Source organism: Rattus rattus, chromosome 1, assembly GCF_011064425.1.
Source record: "Rattus rattus isolate New Zealand chromosome 1, Rrattus_CSIRO_v1, whole genome shotgun sequence".
NCBI classification, from domain to species: domain Eukaryota; kingdom Metazoa; phylum Chordata; class Mammalia; order Rodentia; family Muridae; genus Rattus; species Rattus rattus.
This window is the reverse complement of record NC_046154.1, coordinates 127621675-127633659: the sequence shown is the minus strand read 5'-3', so window position 1 is coordinate 127633659 and position 11985 is coordinate 127621675. Positions and strand designations below refer to the sequence as shown.

Below are 11985 nucleotides of genomic sequence, written 5' to 3'. Positions count from 1 at the left end.
TTAAATTATTTCATAGAACTGACTTAAAACGGGTGAGTGGGGCAATGGACTTAATGAAACACTAAGATAAAGTATGAAGACCAGTGTTTGGCTTCTGTAAGACTCTCAGATGTGCCTAGAAGCTTGGAAGGAGCAGAGATGAAGCCAACCACTTGAAGCAAATAAAGATCAGACAACCAGTCTAGAAGAAACAAAAGATCAGCCAAGGTTTTCAGAAGTGGCTCAGACAAACAGACCTGTTTTTCCTGAAAAGGAAACTTAATGTGTTGAAGCTTCACATGCAGGACATTAGCATTCTAAGCTCCACATGCATTTCATTTGCATGCCTACACATTTCATAGTCTTCCTATACATGTGAATATGCATCCACATTTATATAGCTATAAAAAGAAAAGCAATATTAAAAAAATCTGTAAGACACTTCAAACATTTTAGGATTTCTATGAAAGAGAGAGAGTCAGAAAAAAAGTGAGAAGAAGAAGAAGAAGAAGAAGAGAGAGAGAGAGGGAGAGAGAGAGAGGGAGAGAGAGAGAGAGAGAGAGAGAGCGAGCGAGCGCAATATCCTTTTGATAGAACTGTTACAAGGCAGTTCTCCATGATTCATTTATATTTTCACATGTATGAGCTGAGTTACTGACTGCTTCATCTCTGGACTACTAGTTAAAGGATGCTAACTTATCAAGTGTCTTTAGAGGGTAGAAAAGTTACCTCCATTTAGAGTCAACAGGTATATTTTGTTACTATTGGTCTTATCTCATTTGTTTGATTGATTTACCATTTATTTTCCAGTACATTCTTAAAACCTCTCTTCATGTGTGAAGATTAGTTGTATTTTCTACCCATTCATAAAACCTTTTCCTGATTTTCATGATTCTTTTCCTGTAATGAAACTAAATACATAAACAGATATCATCTAAAAGGTTTCCCTTAGAATGCATCCCATAGGAATGAAGATTTACAGAATGATTGTTAACATGGATATACTGATGACTATTATTGCCAATAGTAAAATCATCTGTAGCTTCTCCAAAGGTTCAATTATCTATGCATTTATCAATTTATTCATGCATGCATGTATGTGTGTATGCATGTATGCGTGTATGTATGTATGTATGTATGTATGTATGTATGTATGTATCTATTCTATCTATCTATCTATTCATTCATCTATCCAGGTACCTATTCATCACCCATCTATCAGGTATCTATGTATCAATCTTTCTATTGTTTATTTATCTATCTATCTATCAATATATCTATGCATGTATATGTGTGGTATGTATGCATATATGTATGTATGTACATATGTAATATATGTGTGTGGATCTATCAGATCTATTTTTTCTGTTTACCTAAGAAATAAAATTAGTTTTACTCAGTTTTATTTATTCAAACTATTTTCCTTTATTTGCGTAATTGAATATTGCATATGGGATTCTGACTGAAGCATGTTTTTTCTATAGGAAGGAATATTAGAAAGGAAATGAAATTTCAGTTCAAAGTAACAAGAGTAGAGAGGGGTTGATTCATGATCAATGGATAACAGAAAGTCCCTCCATTGTTCTGTCCTAAAATTAGAGTGAGAAAGATTCTGGTCATGAAATGGCAAGTGAAATCTATAGACAAATTATTCTTTTCTTGTTTCTAGTTTCTGATAAAGAAGGAATAGTAGCACCTCTTTAGTTATCACTTACATATTTGCTGCAATTGAATAACTGCTCAAATTGTCTTTGGATTTAGTGACCATTTCTTCCACCTTTTGATCAACAAAAGATATGCTGAGACAAAAGAAAGGAGAATTCCTGGATGCTGTGTCCAGAGATGAAATAAAACTATCAGAATTATGAGAAGAGTAAGGTACTATACTTGGCTATCCTGCTGTCATATTTTCACCTGAAATTCTAGTAAGGCAACCTTTCAGTGTATTTATTCTACTGTGAAGAGACCTTAGGAACTACCCTTAGATACTGTACTTTGAGCTTTTTAGTGCCTGGTTGGACTTTGCAATGCTAATGAAAATAATCCAATAATAGTGTGGAACACCTAGAGAAGAAAACGCCCAGCACCATCTGGACACCTGTGCGCAGGGACCCAGGAGCAATAAGGGTAGGGCCCTTCTGGTTGCTGCCCTCACAGAGAGCTGAAAGCCAGCCCAGAGGGGCGACTTACAGCCCGAGACCAGGGGTAAGACCAACTTTTCTTCCCCAAGTGACCTACCTGGTGGACTGAGGACACACAAAGGCAAAATTACTCTAGGACCAGACACTTCTGGTTTCTAGCTGGCCCCTGAACCTAGCTGACCCTGGCACACAGTTCCCTGCTCCCAAACCCTGTGGGACAGAGAGCTGATCACCCAGAAGTGTGGGCACTCCTGGGACTGCAGAGCAGAAGACACTTCCACTTCTGCCCACCTTTGCCCACATCCTTGGCACAAGAGGAAACTGAATAGTGCCTCTGAGCACAGAAAGATTGCAGCAGTCAAGCTGCAGGAGCCCTGTGGTCAAGACTGTACCCAGATCTGAAAGGTCCCGGTCAAAAAGCTCCCTGCACCCAAATCTTGTGGGAGGGAGAGCTAGACCTTCAGAGGGCCAGACACACCTGAGAAACCAGAGGAGACTACTCTCTACCCACATTTCTGACTCTGGATGAAAACATGTAGCACCATCTGGGCCCCCTGTGCAAATGGAACTAGGAGAAGTAGGGGCAGGCCCTTCTGGTTCCTGTCTGCAAAGACAGCTAAAAGCCAGTGGACAGGAATGACAAAAGCCTGAGAAGAACACTCTGTTCCCATAACTGGCTAAAAGAAAACAGGAAAACAGACCTATAATAAGGTCAAACCACTGTCAGAAATAGCAAAACAAGGTAACACCAGTGACAGCCTGATGGCAAGAGGCAAGCACAGGAACCCAAGCAACAGAAACCAAGACTACATGGCATCATCAGAGCCCAATTCTCCCACCAAAGCAAACACTGAATATCCAAACACACCAGAAAAGCAAGATCTAGATTTAAAATCACATTTGATCATGATGATGGAGGACTTTAAGAAAGACATAAAGAACTCCCTTAGAGAAATGCAGGAAAACACAAGTAAATAAGTAGAAGCACTTAGAGAGGAAAAGCAAAAATCCCTTAAAGAATTACAGGAAAACAAAATCAAACAGGTAAAGGAATTGAAAAATGGGAATAGAAACAATAAAGAAAGCACAAAAGGAGACAATCCTGGATAGAGAAAACCAAAGGAAGAGTCAAAAAGCCGTAGATATAAGCGTCCCCAAAAGAATAAAAGAGATAAAAGAGAGAATATCAGGAGAAGATTCCAGAGAAAAAAATGACACAACTGTCAAAGATAATGCAAAACAGGAAAAACTACTGGCCCAAAACATACAGTAAATCCAGGACACAATGAGAAGATCAAACCTAAGGATAATAGGTATAGAAGAGAGTAAAGACTCCTAACTCAAAGGACCAGTAAATATCTTCAACAAAATCATAGAAGAAAACTTCCCTAACCTAAAGAAAAGGATGCCCATAAACATACAAGAATCCTACAGAACTCCAAATAGATTGGACCAGAAAAGAAACTCCTCCCGTCACATAATAGTCAAAACACCAAATGCAGAAAACAAAGAAAGAATATTAAAAGCAGTAAGGGAAAAAGGTCAAGTAACATAAAAGCAGACCTATCAGAATTACGCCAGACTTCTCACCAGAGGTTATGAAAGCCAGAATATCCTGGACAGATGTCATCCAGACCCTAAGAGAACACAAATGCAAGTCCAGGTTACTGTATCCAGCAAAACTCTCAATTAAAATATATGGAGAAACCAAGATATTCCATGACAAAACCAAATTTACACAATATCTTTCTACAAATCCAACCCTACAAAGGAAAATTGATGGTAATGCTCAAAACAAGGCAGCAAGCTACACCCTAGAAAAAGCAAGAAACTAATCGTCTTGCAACAAAAAAAGAGAAGAAAAGTACACAAACATAATTTCACCTCCAAATATGAAGATAACAGGAAGCAACAATCACTATTCCTTAATATCTCTCAACATCAATTGATTCAATTCCACAATAAAAATTCACAGATTAACAAACTGGATATGTAATGAGGAGCCAGCATTTTGTTGCCTACTGGAAACACACCTCAGAGACAAAGACAGACACTAACTCAGAGGGAAAGGCTGGAAAACAACTTTCCAAGCAAATGGTCTGAAGAAGCAAGCTGGAGTAGCCATTATAATATCGAATAAAATTGATTTTCAACCAAAAGTCATCAAAAAAGATAAAAAGGACACTTTACATTCAAAAAGGAAAAATCTACCAAGATGAACTCTCAATCCTAAATATCTATGCTCCAAATACAAGGGCACCTACATGCATAAAGGAAACCTTACTGAAGATCAAAGCACACATTGAACCTCACACAATAATAGTAGAAGATTTCATCACCCCACTTTCATCAATGGACAGGTCATGGAAACAGAAATTAAACAGAGATGTAGACAGACTAACAGAAGTTTTGAACCAAATGCACTTAACAGATATTTATAGAACATTCTAACCTAAAACAAAAGGATATACCTTCTTCTCACCACCTCATGGTACTTTCTCCAAAATTGACCAGATAATCAATCACAAAACAGGCCTCAACAGATACAGAAAGATAGAAATAATCCTATGTGTCCTATCGGACCATCACTGGCTAAAGCTGGTCTTCAATAACAATAAGGAAAGAATGCCCACATATACATGGTAGTTGAACAATGCTCTACTCAATGATAACCTGGTCAAGGAAGAAACAAAGAAAGAAATAAAAGACTTCTTAGAATTTAATGAAAATGAAGGTACAACATACCCAAACTTATAGGACACAATGAAAGCTGTGCTAAGAGGAAAACTCATAGTTCTGAGTGCCTGCAGAAAGAAACAAGAGAGAGCATATGTCACCAGCTTGACAGCACAACTAAAACTCAAGAACAAAAATAAGCAAAGAGGAGTAGAAGGCAGGAAATAATCAAACTCAGAGCTGAAATCAACCAAGTAGAAACAAAAAGGACCATACAAAGAATCAACAGTAGCAAAAGCCGGTTCTTTGAGAAAATCAACAAGATAGATAAACCCTTAGCCAGACTAACCAGAGGGCACAGAGAGTATGTCCAAATTAACAAAATCAAAAATGAAAAGGGAGACATAACAACAGAATCAGATGAAATTCAAAAAATCATCACTTGCTACTACAAAAGCCTATATACAACAAAACCTGTAAATCTGGAGGAATTGGACAATTTCATACACAAATACCAGGAAGCAAATTAAATCAGAAACAGAAAAAACATTTAAACATCCGCATAACTCCTAAAGAAATAGAAGAAATCATTAAAAGTCTCCCAATGAAAAAGAGCCCAGGGCTATATCGGTTCAGTGCAGAATTCTATCAGACCTTCACAGAAGACCTCATAGCAATACTATCCAAACTATTCCACAAAATTGAAACAGAAGGCACTACCTAATTCCTTCTATGAAGCCACAATTACTCTTAAACCTTAAAGATCCAACAAGGAAAGTGAACTTCAGACCAATTTCGCTTATGAATTTTCATGCAAAAATACTCAATGAAATTCTTGTAAACCGAATCCAAGAACATCTACACAACGGAATACCAGTCAGCTATCAAAAACAATAACTTTTGAAATTTATAGGCAAATGGATGGAACTGGAAAATATCATCCTGATTGAGGTAAACCAATCACAGAAAAACACACATGGTATGCACTCATTGATAAGTGGCTATTAGCCCAAATGCTTAAATTACCCAAGATGCACAGAATACATGAAAGATGACCAAAATGCTAATGCTTCGCTCCTTCTTTAAAAGGGTAATGAGTATTCCGTTAGGAGGGGATAGGGAGTTAAAAGATGATTTTTTGGTAATCGGGTTACCCTAAATTTAGCTACATATGTCAGTTACATGTAATTACTCTATACCAAATCCAGGTTTTCCAGATCTACCAAAATTCTGAGCCATATCCAAAATACAACATGACCAAAATTCTTCAGTCAATAACTTCTTAAAAGCAAAGCTGGTGTCTGTGAAAATGATCTGGCTACTAATACAGGATATTATTTCAATAAAAGTAGTGAAAAGCATTCCAATCAGAGTTTGTTCAAAATTTAATGTGTTAGGTTCTGGTATTCTTTGCTCTCTTCCTAACAATGGCTACTTTAAGAAGAAAAATTATGTGGGTTGATTTCTAGGATCCTCTCACTCCTATAACCACATGCAACTGAGTGAGTATTCTGGGAAGTTTTGGACAAGAAAGATTATAAACTTACATACTTCTTCTGGAGATCAAGACAACTTATAAGATTTGAGTAGCTGCTTGGATACAAAACCCCAGGAAGCAGAGTTAATCTTAAGATTATAGACTGTCTCAAGTCACTGTTTGTAATGATATTGATAGTCATCTTTGATACAAGTTACCAGTGTTTTTTTTGGGGGGGAGGTCTTAGTTTCATTAATAAAAGAATTTATTAATATATTCAAAATGGGGGTTTGGGATTTAGCTCAGTGGTAGAGCTCTTGCCCTAGCAAATGCAAGGCCCTGGGTTTCAGTCCCCAGCTCCGGAAAAAAAAAAAAAAAAAAAAGAAAAAAAAAAAAAATTCAAAATGAAGCTTTAAGAAATGACTTGAGCATTTAAAAGACTACCCCCTACCATCGTAGGTAAGCTGCATTTGGCAGGAGGATAATAGGGGAGTGAAGGATTAAAGGCTATGTGTTAGGCATATGGCATACAAACGGTCACAGGGCAGGAAGGGAAGTTTTAGAGAAAGAGTAAGAAAGACCACAATATTGGAAACTCAAAGTGTTAGGGATCATATGCTCATAAATGAAATTTTAAAAAAGGAGGAAAGGAAACACTTTTCCTAATAATTCAGAAAATCTGGCAGACTTGCAAACTGTATGTCTGTGACATGTAAGCTACTGTACTAGGAGAGGGGATACTGGGAAGGCAATGTACAGTATACCATTAAAGAATTAATTATTCTCACTGTCTCTTTTTCACTGCTTAAGGTGAGCAAGTCTTCCAAGGGGCTATCATTTAGCCAAGTGATTAACCTGGTCCTACTTGAATGTTAAATCTCTTCACAGGTCAGATATCCTATTCTCTTGACCAGAGTTCTTCTCAAGAGGTTTTAACTAACACTATAACATTTTGTTTCTGAAAAACATATCCTTTGTTATTGGAACACACATAAGCCCTTGAAATGATGGCAGTCTAATTTTACACAGAAAATGTAAAATCTCAGACTTTCGAATTCTTCATAGGGATAATGTTTCGAAGTTTCTAAATACAGTATTTCATTTGTATTAAACGGAATTAGGGGAAAGTTTAAACTCCAGATATGCTAACCTTCATTTGCATATTATATTACGTTGTACCTAAGAAATTTAAGTGAACAGATGAATGTGATTATACAGAAAATAGTTCTGTAAAGGTCCAATGATATATTCTGGTTTCCATGAAAATAATTAACCTCAATATCTTGGAGAAAGTAAGGAGACATACAGGACATATCTAGTGCTACAACTTGTGCTTTGACACTTGTAAAGAGTTTACAGCCTATAGGTTATTTATTTGATGACCCCTGCTCTGAGTCACTTTCCCCTTCACAGGTATCTTATTGTTTGCATAATGCTCTCAAGATTCTTGCACTCTCTCTGGGAGATAGAAGTAATATTCTCTCATCCTATTTTAGGAAAAACAAAATGTTGGTAATTATAGCACTAGAAAAAATTATCGATAAGTATTTGGTTAGATATATTTGTATACTAGAGATCTGTAGTCATGTACTTTATATTAACATATGAAGCTCTTTAATTAGGTTGTTAGCGATTTAGAACTCTGGTTTGTAAGGATGCATTCTGTTTGTAAGAGAGACCTGAAATCACAGGTCTCCCTGGAGCTGAGGAACAGTTTTGATCTTTGGCAAAATCTGCAAGTCCAGTTTTCTGATCACCTTTGTAATCTCGTATTCTCATATTTCTGCTCTGTGATTTATTTCTCCTCCGTGTCGAAGATCTCGCCCTCCTGGTGCCTGGGCTTGGGCAGCTGCTTCTCCTTGAAGTAAGCATCAGTAAAGTGTTTGGGGATTTTAAACTTACCGATATCAACTTATGTAAATGTGGCGATGACAAACTTCTGGTGTGTTCTTTTTCTAGGTCTAGGCCAAGAAGTGCAGTAACAAGTAACAAGCCACTGCCCATCTGCTTCAGGAAAACACTCCCTTGACCCTGCGGCACTCAGCACAGTGATCAGGACAATCCCAGAATTGATGCTGGAGCACAGTCTTCTATTATGCTGAATAAAAGGATTTTTATGCCATGGCTCAGCAGGTTTCAAAGTTTCACTACCACTTGAGTACCACCACTCCTGTCTCCACCAACTGTTCGTATAACAGTAGCAAGGACCTTCTCCTTTCTGTTTTTTTCGACGTTGGAAGTGGCAGTGAGTAGTTGAGTATTTCTTTGTGTACAAGGTCTTTCTGAAATACATATCAGATTGGAAGTATCTGGCAATTCTTCTAACCAGAATTGGGTTTTAATTGCAATGGGCTTCCTGTTTGTGGGCTTTTGAACTTAGGGTCACCCCTTTCGGCTGCACTGGTAGTCGGGGCACCAGCACACCAGTCGCAGCCGCAGCAGCAGCCGCAGCCGCAGCCGCAGCAGCAGCGGCACTGCCAGCCTTCTTAGCTGTAGAGGTTTTTTTTTTTTTCCTTTTTATTAGACTTGTTGGCTTTTTCACCTACCATCTTGCAAGATGGGAAAGATACATGTAATCTCTTATTTGTGGAACTTCATCGTCGTGATTGAGTATATATTCTGAAGGAACCACAGAGCCAAATGCCCTACTCTGATTTCTATTGTTGTGATAGAGACCATGAACCAAAGCAATATGGGAAGGAAAGTGATTCTCTGGCTGACACATTGTGGGAAGTAAAGAAAAGAACTCAGATCAGAAACCAGCAGTCCAGAACGGGAACAGAAGAAATGAAGGAATATTGCTGACTGGATTGCTCTCTGTGGCTTGCTCTATCGGCTTTCTTATAATCACAGAGCCACCAGGAAAAAGGGGCAAGAGCCACAGTAGTTGTGCCTTCCCACACCAGAGAGTAATCACAAAAATTTTTCCAAAGACAGCCTGCCAATAAATTTGATAAGGCAATTCTTCATTTGGAACTCCTTCCATCAATATATGTCTAGGTTTGTGTTAAGTTTAGGAATACTGATCCACCTACCATGATGGTAGAAAGTAATCTTAGGAATAGAGAGATAAGGGAATCAAAAGAGGTTGAGAGTAGAACACATCTCCTTTGAAGAGGAAATTTAAAAAAAAAAACAGATTTAAGTTCTAAAGTAGAACATTTGTAATGCAAAGTGAGAGGTATGGAGCCAGGATTAGAAACATTATGAATATTTGAAAAGGCAAAAGGATATATATCCATGTATAATCTTTCTTCATTACTTTCTCTCTTTCTTCCCTCCATACTTCCTCCCTTCTCTCCTTTCTATTTTTTATTTCTTGTTTCTATCTTTCTTTCTACGAGACAGAAATTATTTATGAAGTTCTGGGTATTCTGTGACTCACTATGTAGACTAGGCTGGACTATAACTCAGAAATTCCCCCCACCTCTGCATCCAGATTGCTGGGAGTAAATGGGGCACAACATCACTTCCTAGGCTTTATAAACTTTTATTTCATTTATTAGTATTTTATTTATTTACAATCCAGCTATCACTCTCCTTCTTGTCCCCTTCCCACAGGTCCTCAACCCATTCCTCCCTGATCCGTCTACAAGGGAATGCTCTCCCACAATCATTGCCCCTCTTCTTTAGGCCTCAAGTATCTGGAGAATTAGGCACATCTTTCACTTAGGCCGACAAGGCAGTCTCTGCTGCACATGTGTCAGTGGCCTCCAACAAGCTCCGGTGTGATGCCTGGTTGGTGACTCAGTGTATGTGTGCTTCCAGAGGTCTGGGTTAGTTGAGATTGCTATTATTCTAATACGGTTGCCCGTCTCTTCACCGTCTTCTATCTTTCCCCTAATTCAACCACAGTGATCCCTATGGTTGGGCGTAAGTATCTGTGTCTACCTCAGTCAGCTGCTGAAGGGCCTCTAAGAGAACAATCATGCTAGGCTCATTTCTGTAAGCACATCATAGCATCAGTGATAGTGTCAGGCTCTGGGGTAAACGTATGAGATGGATCCCCTGTTCTGCTAGTCACTGGACTGCCTTTCTCTCAGTCTCATCTCTGTTTTTGTCCCTGCAGTTCTTTTTGAAACATTTCTGAGCCAGAAATTTTGACTGTGGGTTGGTAACACCATCCTTCTTGAGACCCTGTCTATCTAGTGGAGGTGGACTCGGAGGAGTTTCTCATCACACTGTTGGGCATTTCAACTAAGGTCTTGTTGTATCCTGAGTCTCTTGCCTCTCCAGTCTCTAATACTTTCTTGAGGGTCTCTCCACCTGTTACCTTCTGAAGCTACTTATTTCCATTCATTCTGCTGGTCCATTGGGTTTCACTCCTGTCCTAATAACTGATTCTGTTTTTTTGTTCCCCTCCCCCTTCCCTTTATCACCCAAGTCTCTATACTCCCTGTACCTCCCATGATTATTATCTTCTACCTTCTAAGTGAGATTGAAACGGAAACTCTGGAGGGTATGCTTGGTGGCTATTGTTGTTCTTCCTATCAAGATGCAACCCCCTTCCAGCTCCTTCAGTCCTTTTTCTAATTCGTCTATTTAGAATCCTGTGCTCACTCCAATGGTTGGCTGTGAGCATTGGCCTCTGTATTTGTCAGGCTCTGGCAGAGCCTCAGAGGAGACAGGTATATCAGGCTGCTGACAGCAAAGCACTTCTTAGAATCCACAATATTGTAGGAGTTTGGTGATTTTGTTTCCATATTTTCTCCCTTGACTATTTTGTTCTCCATTCTAGGAGGACAGAAGGAGGCACATATTGGTCTTCCTTCTTGAGGGTCATGAGGTCTGTGAATTGTATTTTTGGTATTCCAAGGCTTGGGGGCTAATAAGCACTTATCAGTGAGGGTATACCATGTGTGTTCTTTTGTGACAGGATTAACTTACTTAGGATGATGTTTTCTAGTTCCATACATTTGCCTAAGAATTTCATGAAGTCATTGTTTTTAATAGCTGAGTAGTACTTCATTGTGTAAATATACCATATTGTCAGTATCCATTCCTATCTTGAGGGACATCTGGATTGTTTCCAGCTTCTGGCTATTATAAGTAAGGCTGCTTTGAACATAGTGGAACATGTGTCCTTATTATATGTTGGAGCATCTTTTGGGTATATGTCCAGGAGTAGTATAGCTGGGTCCACAGGTAGTACTATGTCTAATTTTCTGAGGAAACACCAGACTGATTTCCAGAGTGGTTGTACCAGCTTGCAATCCCACCAACAATGGAGGAGTGTTCCTCGTTCTCCTCATCTCAGTAGCACTTGTTGTCACCTGAGTTTTTGATCATAGTCGGCATGACTGCTGGGAAGTAATCTCAGGGTAATTTTGATTTGCATTCCCCTGATGACTAAAGATGTTGAACATTTCTTTAGGTGCTTCTCGTTCATAAGAAATTCCTCAGCTGAGAATTTATTGTTTAGCTCTGTGACCCATTTTTAATAGGGTTATTGGATTCTCTGGACTCTAACATCTTGAGTTCTTTTTATGTATTAGTTATTATCCCTCTATCAGATGTAAGATTAGTAAAGATCTTTTCCCAATCTGTCAGTTGCTGTTTTGTCCTATTGACAGTGTCCTTTGCCTTACAGAAGCATTGTAATTTTGTGAAGTTCCATTTGTCGATTCTTGATCTGAGAGCATAAGCCATTGGTGTTGTGTTCAGGAAATGATCCCCTGTGCTTACATGTTTGAGGCTCTTCCCCACATCCTC

At 38.6% G+C, this 11985-nt stretch overlaps 1 pseudogene; it reads right to left on the bottom strand.

Moving 5' to 3' along the window:
- Positions 1 to 7907: 7907 nt before the first annotated feature.
- Positions 7908 to 11571, bottom strand: LOC116902205 (annotated as a pseudogene).
- Between the last annotated feature and the right edge of the window lie 414 nt (positions 11572 to 11985).